Consider the following 8505-nt stretch of genomic DNA (forward strand, 5'->3'; position numbering starts at 1 on the left):
TTGCGGAGTGAAGTTCTTTTTATGCAATTTCTTTTGTTTTGAAACTGAACAAAAAAAAATCAACTGCGATCCAATTCAAAATTTTTAAGGTGACATTCGGATGACAGCTGAATTACTGTTGCGACATTACTGCTGTGGTTGATGCCACCAATCTGCCAACTTCCTTGATAAAATGTCATCCTTCTGATGCAATTTCTTTTGTTTTGATCGTTTGAAACAGAAAAGACAGGACAAGTGCGAGTCGGACTCGCCCACCGAGGGTTCCGTACTTTTTAGTATTAGTATACAGAAACAGAAATACATCATCTATGAAATTTTCAACTGTCTGTCTATCACGGTTCATGAAATACACGGCGCGATTCGGGAAATTTAGAGATGCACTAGATATGAAATAGTAAAGATATGTAATAGTAAAGATATGTGACGTTCCACGGCAAAAGGTACCCTTGCCCCGGCTGAATATTAGAGCGGCGTTAATAATAGCGTAAGCGCCAGCCGCCATAAGGTACCTTTTGCCGTGGAACGTCACATATCTTTACTATTTCATATTTAGTGAATCTCTAAATCATTTCCCGAATCGCGCCGTCAGCCTGGTGACAGACAGACCAGACAGACGGAAAGTGGTCTTAGTAATAGGATCCCTTTTTTACCCTTTGGTTGCGGAACCCTAAGAAAACCTGTTTTCACATATAATTGTAAGCAAAAGTCAGCGCAATCGTCGTCATCTTCATAGTACATTTCGCCCCTTATACCTTCTTTTTAGGGTTCCGTACCCAAAAGGTAAAACGGGACCCTATTACTAAGACTTCGCTGTCCGTCCGTCCGTCCGTCCGTCCGTCCGTCCGTCCGTCCGTCCGTCCGTCCGTCCGTCCGTCTGTCTGTCACCAGGCTGTATCTCACGAACCGTGATAGCTAGACAGTTTAAATTTTCACAGATGATGTATTTCTGTTGCCGCTATAACAACAAATACTAAAAAAAGAATAAAATAAAGATTTAAATGGGGCTCCCATACAACAAACGTGATTTTTGACCAAAGTTATGTTGGGGCCTAGGCTCCTTTCTAGTTAATGCAGGGATGCCTAAGAGGATCTTCAATGAAGACTTGTTATTTTAACTAGTTTACAAAGTTTTATTTCCAAGATTAAATTAATACAATACAAGTAAGAGTTTGTCGTTCAACGTATTTTGGAAGATTGCCGTTGGTTGCTGTCGGCATACGTATACGAATCCGATCGTTGCCGATCTTCGAATTTCGGACGCAATCGGCCGTCCATGACGTCACACAAGATGCGTTCTGAACATGCTCCCGGCGTTGAAGTACTTCAAGGAACCTATAATTGAGAGCATGGTGTGAGTGCTTGTGCATAATACGGAGTGCAATGCACGTTACATAGAAGTGGGCAGGGGACAATAGTTATTTGTACAACAAGAGATCAAAGTTTGATATTTCTGCGAGTGCTTATTTTGAGTCCCGTGCAAGCGAAAGATTCTATAATAGATTCACGAGCGTAGCGAGTGAATCTAATTTAGAATCTTGAGCGTAGTAAGGGACTCAAAAGCGCACGTGATGTAAATAACTTTGATCTCGTGTAGTACACAAAATTTTTCACACCTTAGCAGTGAGAACATACCTATTAAACAACTTGAAAAATGTAATCCTTCTTCGTTTCTTAATACCTATGCACTCATGTTTTCTTAAGATATACAAACAATTAAGTTTAATTACCGCAATCTAACACAAAAACAAAACGTAATAATAAATTTCAGTAAAATAATATGGAAATAAAGAAACATCAACTGACACTTCAACCAACAACTTTTTTTTGTAAAAAAGGAACTTTGTAAGATACGGTCCGAATTGCGGATACGTACTATTTGTCAACTATAGTAGAAATTCTTAAAAGTAAAATAATTAATTTTGCGTGATAATCTGTGTATTTTTTGAGTTCATTATTTTAATTGTACAATAAAATACCTAAAATATAGTATTTTTATCAAATCTTAAACTTTATTTTAATTAAATAATTATTTAGAATTCATACTCGTACGGAGCTCGTACGTGGTTTGGAACGATGCGTTCTGAAGTTTTTCGGGGGTCTATTATAAACAGTCAATATACCGTTGAATGCCGTTTGAACTTTTTTTCGTCTGTTTCTTTTTGCTAACAGTGTGAAAGGGACAGAGATAATAGAACCCAAGTATTTCGAACTTGTATTAGACCCCGCATGTTGAAATGACATTTGACTTTAAAGGTCACTTGAATGTCATTTTGTCTCACTCAGTGAGCAAAATCGCATTTTGCTCACTATTTTTAAGAAGCAAAGTACCCTTGTTCGAGCTGCTGAGGTGAAAATATTATTAAATGCCCGCTTGATTATTCCCCGTTTCGTTTTAATATCTGCTACTCGGGCAATTCCATCCTTGCCCATATAAAGTTTTACTATGCGACCGAGTAGCCACATTAAAGGGGGCACCCCTTTCTCCTTAATGATAACTAGGGCTCCTTCCACTAGTTGATCATGTGATGAAAACCATTTGGTTTTTTGCTGTAGTTGTGAAACATATTCTAGCTTAAATCTGTTCCAAAAATGAAGTCTGAGCTGCTCCACGCGCCGATACCGCTGCAGCGTGTTGATCTTCTCCTCTGGCACAGGATTCTGCGAATTAGGAACAAACATAAGCGGTCGTCCAATAAGGAAGTGGGCTGGTGTGAGAGCGGTCAGATCGGAAGGGTCGCTGGACATGGGGGTTAAAGGTCTAGAGTTCAGGACAGCTTCAATATCCGATAAACACGTGCTCATACCTTCGAAAGTTAAATGTGTTAGATTTAAAATGCGGCGCAAATGGTGCTTTACCGAACGCACGCATCGTTCCCATAAGGAACCGAAATGCGGTGAATAGGGAGGTGAAAAAACAAAGTTAATTTCAGATTGAGCAAGATTTGATGCAATATCTGATTTTTGCAGTACTCTGTACAGCTCATTACAGGTACCAATATAATAAGTGGCATTATCGCAATAAATATTTTTTGGTTTACCCCGGCGAGCAATGAACCGGTTTAAACTAGCCATGAATGCGTCTTTGGTGAGGTCTGAGACAAGTTCCAGATGCACGGCCTTTACTGCAAAGCACACAAAAATGCATATCCAGGCTTTGACTAATCTGCAGTCCCTACCTTTGCGGTCAGCTATCAATATTGGGCCTGCGTAGTCCGTGCCCGTGTTCAAAAACGGGTGATCTAATTGGGCGCGCGTTGCAGGCAAATTTCCCATTATAGGTTGAACAGTTTGACCTTTGACCCTGCAACACGTCACGCAACTATCCACCGTTTTTCGCGCCAAGTTCCTACCGCCTAGAGGCCAATAAAGCTGCTTGATGCTATTGAGCAATAATTGAGGACCTGCGTGCAAAAATTGTAAGTGAAAAAATACAAATATTAATTTTGTGAGCCTATGCTTGCTACATAATATGATTGGATGCTTGACGTCATCGCTGTAATATGTGTTATCAAGTCTCCCGCCTACTCTTAACAGCTGATCCTTGTCAACGTACGGACTGAGAGAAAGCAGTCTATTTTTTGCGGGAAGACTTTTGCCTGATTTTAATGTGGCATATTCCTCCTCAAACATTTCTCTTTGAGACAGAGATATAATCGATTTTCGGGCTGAAGTTAATTCTGAACTTTGTAGACAACCTGTCATCTTAGCCTTATTTTTTGAACAATTATTAATGAATCTCATGACATATGCTACGACTCGAACCAATTTAGAAAATTTGGAAACTCGATCGAGGAGGAGAGAAAATGGAGACTCTTGAATGTCTATTGCTAGACAATGTACCATTTCAGGTAAATCTGTAGGCAATGCAAGCTGCGACTTGGGCAAGGAAGGTGAATCCTGCTTAATAAATTCGGGACCTGTCCACCAAAGGTCAGAGGTCGCAAGAAGCCTAGCATTTAAACCACGTGACGCTAAATCAGCGGGGTTTTCGTTTGAGGACACGTAATGCCACGTGTGACCGGCAGTAACATCCTGTACCTCGCTCACTCGGTTGCGTACAAAAGGTTTAAGATTGGCGGGTGATGACGCTAACCACCCTAGGACTATCATTGAATCGCACCAAAATGTGCATTTATTGAATTTTATGGTGAGTGAGCTCAGTATCTTGGTAAACAGTCTTGCACCGAGCAACGCCCCAGATAATTCTAATCGGGGAATGGTTGTGGCTTTAATTGGGGCTATTTTATTTTTAGAGGCTAAAAGACGGACCGTAACTGTCCCTGTGCTATCCTTCGCCCTCACATACGCGCAAGCACCGTACGCGGCTTCAGATGCGTCTGTGAATATATTTAATTCTATTTCTTCATTAGAATCGCCTAATACCCAGCGCGGAACTCTAATTTCATTAAGAAATGGTAAAGTGGTTTCGAATTTACCCCATTGTGCTTTAAGGGTGGGGGGTATTTCCTGATCCCATGAGCACCGTTCTTGCCACAATTTTTGCAGCAATATTTTTGCTTCTAAGACACAAGGCCCTACTAAGCCTATCGGGTCAAATACCTGCGCGATTGACGAAAGTACGTGACGCTTTGTGACATTGTTACAAGTTTTTAAATTAATCGTAAAGAAAAGGGTATCGGTGTCACATTGCCAATTTAGCCCTAATGTTTTAGATGGCACAGAAATGCTCAAGTCTTGAATATTTAAATTATCTTTTGCACTATTTTGCGCACAATTATTTGTTTGTATGTGACCTTGTAACGCTTGTAATATTTCAACATTATTAGACCGCAATTTTCGTAAATTTAACTGACCTGATTTTAATGTGTCAATTACTCCCTTTCCCAACTGTATAGCATCATCGATGTTCGTGCTGCCGCTCAAGTAATCGTCGACATAAAAATCGTGTACGATCGATTGCTGTATGACTGAATCTGACGCCTCTAAACCTAACTGCTTTAAGCAGCGGCAAGCTAGAAAGGCAGCCGAAGCTGTGCCATATGTCACTGTGTTGAGAGAGTAACACTGGAGACGATCGGTCGGATTAAAACGCCATAAAATCTGCTGAAGGCATCTTTGTTCAGGTGCAATTAGCATCTGACGGTACATCTTTTCGATGTCACCTGAAATTACATACTTATGTTGCCTATATCGTAACAAAATTGAAATTAAGTCGTCCTGGATGGTGGGACCGACTCTCTGTATTCCGTTCAAAGACACCCCTGATTTGGTGGGGGCTGACGCGTCAAAAACTACCCTTAACTTGGTGGTGAGACTATTCTCCCTTACCACCCCAAAATGTGCCAAAAACACTCTACGCGGCTGTCGCTCGACTCGCGCGCAGTGCGGGACATGTGACCTAATTCGAGATATTCATTCATGAACGCGTTGTAATTCTGCCTAAATTCGTGATCATGTTTTAACCTTCTTTCTAAAGACAAGAAACGGCACTTAGCCATTTCATAAGAGTCGCCTAGAACCTCTGGCGATTCTTTAAGTGGCATGGTAACAACGAACCGCCCATCGTCAGTCCGCGTAGTGGTTTTATTAAAATGTTCCTCGCAAATCCGCTCTTCAGGGGTGAAATCATGTATTGGTGAAACACTATCGAGCTCCCAGAAGCGCGCGAGCTGCTTGTCAATATTAGTGTCAAGTAATTCTGAAGCATGACAGAAAATGTGATGATTTTGATTGTTATTAAGGATCGCACCGGAAATTAACCAGCCTAATTTTGAGTCGTACAGCTTGGGTTGACGTTTCCCTAAATCGATTTTATTAGTACCTAGCACTTCCCAAAATACTTCCGCGCCTACCAACATGTCTATGACTGACGGAATGTTGAAAGTAGGATCGCATAGTTGAATATGCGACGGTATTTGCAGGTTCTTTATGTCTATGTATGACATTGGCAGCAAATCCTTTATGTGAGGAAGCACACGACAGCTAAGCTCCAACTCAAAGTCTCCTGCCATTGACTTTATGGTTACGTTGCAAGACTGATTACTTTTAGATAGTAAGGTATTGTTAATACCTGTCACAGTGGAGCACGTGTAGGAAATCGGAAGCTGCAGCTTATTGCGCAGCCTCTCGCTGATGAAGTTGGTCGAGCTGCAGTTGTCCAGCATGATCCGGACGACGTGCAGAGCGCCCTTGGCATCGCTGACTCTCACCAAAGCTGTGGAAAGTAGTGCAGAGGATTGTTGAGTCAAATCCAATTTTTCAGTGGTCAGAGCAGCTACCTCTACTGTGTCGCTATTAATTTCGGTGTGAAGCAAAGTATTATGCCGCTCACTGCAATATTTACAAGTAGACAGACGGCATTTGGACAACTGATGACCTGGTCTTAAGCATAACTGGCATACGCCTAGCTCATTGACTTTCTTTTGACGAAGGTCAATTGACAATTTTCGAAACGAGTCGCATGAAAACAGAAAATGATTCTGCGCACACATGGGACAACTGTATTTTGTTTTATTTGCCTTATTATGAGTCTCAGCTGCGACAAAAAAAATCTTTTGTTTATCAGGGTGGCGATTAACCTTAACTGAACCCGATTTTGACTCCTCGAGCGTCTCCAATAAATCAGACCTGTTCGAAATAAACGTGGTAAATTGTTCTAACGTCGGAGGATTGTCCAACGTATTTCTAAATTCTTCCCACTCGCGGCTGGTTACCGAATCTAATTTTGATGACATCATAAAAATAATAAGCGTATCCCACTCAGAGGTTGGTTGACCTAAAGTGTTAAGCGCCCTAAGGTTCTTATTTGTAATGTCCAAAAGATGACGTAATGCCCTGTGAGATTCTTTGTGAATTTGCTCGACACTGAACAAAGCTTTAACGTGATTATTCACTAATAACCTCTTATTGTCATACCTAGCTATATGACAATAAGAGGTAACAATAGCTCCCAAGCAGTCTTATAGTTCTCGGCTTTAAAATCTAAACTTTTAATTACTAATGCCGCACTCCCCTGTAAGGAAGAACGCAAGTAATGGAACTTGTTAATATCGTCTATAGATTCATTAGTGTGGATCAACGACAAAAATGTATCTCTGAATTCCAAGAAATATTGATAGTTGCCGTTAAAGTGAGGTAGATCAATCTTAGGAAGCCTTACCAGATTATTTTTATGCTGGCACGAACCGGAACCGGCCTCAGACATAACCTTACTTTCCGCATCCAACTTGCCACGCTTGCGAAGTAATTCCCGAGCGCTGGCCAGAATGGCGAAGTACTGGTTGTCGAAATCCGTACGCTCAGCATATTGCTCCCGGGGGATCTCCGATTCTACTTCAATCCGCTCCTGTAATTCATCAAACACCGTATACATTTCCTCGATCTTACTAAGACGGCACTCGATTTCACTAGCCTGTACATCAGTTAACGTCGCTATAGATAAGTATGGCGTTAGGAACGTCTTAAAGTTGGTTAATTTACATTTTAATGTTCCCCGCTGTTTAACTAACTGCGTTAACGACATTATTTACACTAAATGAACTAGGGATAGGTTTTAAGCACTCCAATTAGAATTCACTTGAAGATAATTACCGTAAGCGCAATAAACAAGACGCAAAGTTATAACCGGGCGATATTCACGCGCACAATAGGTATGCACTGGTTGCATTGATCGATTACCGATAAGGAAAAAACATGCGATGCGCTCGGCGACTAGGAGGATACTAAATGCACTGTTTCCTTGACCTCTAACTTTAGCGAAATCGATCAGCTGATATACGCTCGGCGATATATTCGCGCTTATGATTATTTTAACTGCAAATTAACTTAGGTAACTTTAAAGATATATTTAAATTTAACTTCGACCGTTAGGATTTTTAACTGCTAAAATTTGAATTTTTATTGAAAATATGAGCAATATTAGTTCGAAATATTGAAGCTGCGCGGTAATTAACCACGGGAAAGGAAGAAGAATTACTTCTTTTAGGGATAGAAGGATATTGAAACGACCTTACTTGTGTTGAACCGTAATTCGACCTGTTCTCGCTGCTATGCCGACGCGTGACTCTTGCTGGACCGTGAAGTAGTAGGATGACGCTGCGCACGGCGATGCTGTGAATCGGGATCTCGTGGTGTTCTTCAGCCAACCCGGGACTTCTTGGGATCTTCGACGACCTTTGCTGAAGATGTCCTTGACGAAAACCGTTGGGAGTTGAAATCGCCGCTTCCTCGCCCGCTTGAGACGCCCCAGTCCTGAATATGGGATGCTGTAGTCGACTCGCGGAGTTCCTCTCTCCGGGAAACGGGATGAAGCTGCGTTGCGGACGCGTTTTTGCAGGCGCTGGTACCGAAGTCGAACTCGACGCTCTTCTTCGACGGGTGAAGGACCAATGTTGGGGCCTAGGCTCCTTTCTAGTTAATGCAGGGATGCCTAAGAGGATCTTCAATGAAGACTTGTTATTTTAACTAGTTTACAAAGTTTTATTTCCAAGATTAAATTAATACAATACAAGTAAGAGTTTGTCGTTCAACGTATTTTGGAAGATT

The 8505-nt window shown here is 41.4% G+C and overlaps 1 long non-coding RNA gene across 1 annotated transcript; it reads right to left on the bottom strand.

Moving 5' to 3' along the window:
- Positions 1-1696: 1696 nt before the first annotated feature.
- Positions 1697-7700, bottom strand: LOC134791528 (uncharacterized). The gene is made up of 3 exons (XR_010144306.1): positions 7552-7700; positions 7121-7306; positions 1697-6175 (listed from the first exon to the last, which is right to left on the bottom strand). It is a non-coding gene; the product is annotated as an uncharacterized LOC134791528 (long non-coding RNA).
- Between the last annotated feature and the right edge of the window lie 805 nt (positions 7701-8505).

Source organism: Cydia splendana, chromosome 6 (assembly GCF_910591565.1).
Source record: "Cydia splendana chromosome 6, ilCydSple1.2, whole genome shotgun sequence".
NCBI classification, from domain to species: domain Eukaryota; kingdom Metazoa; phylum Arthropoda; class Insecta; order Lepidoptera; family Tortricidae; genus Cydia; species Cydia splendana.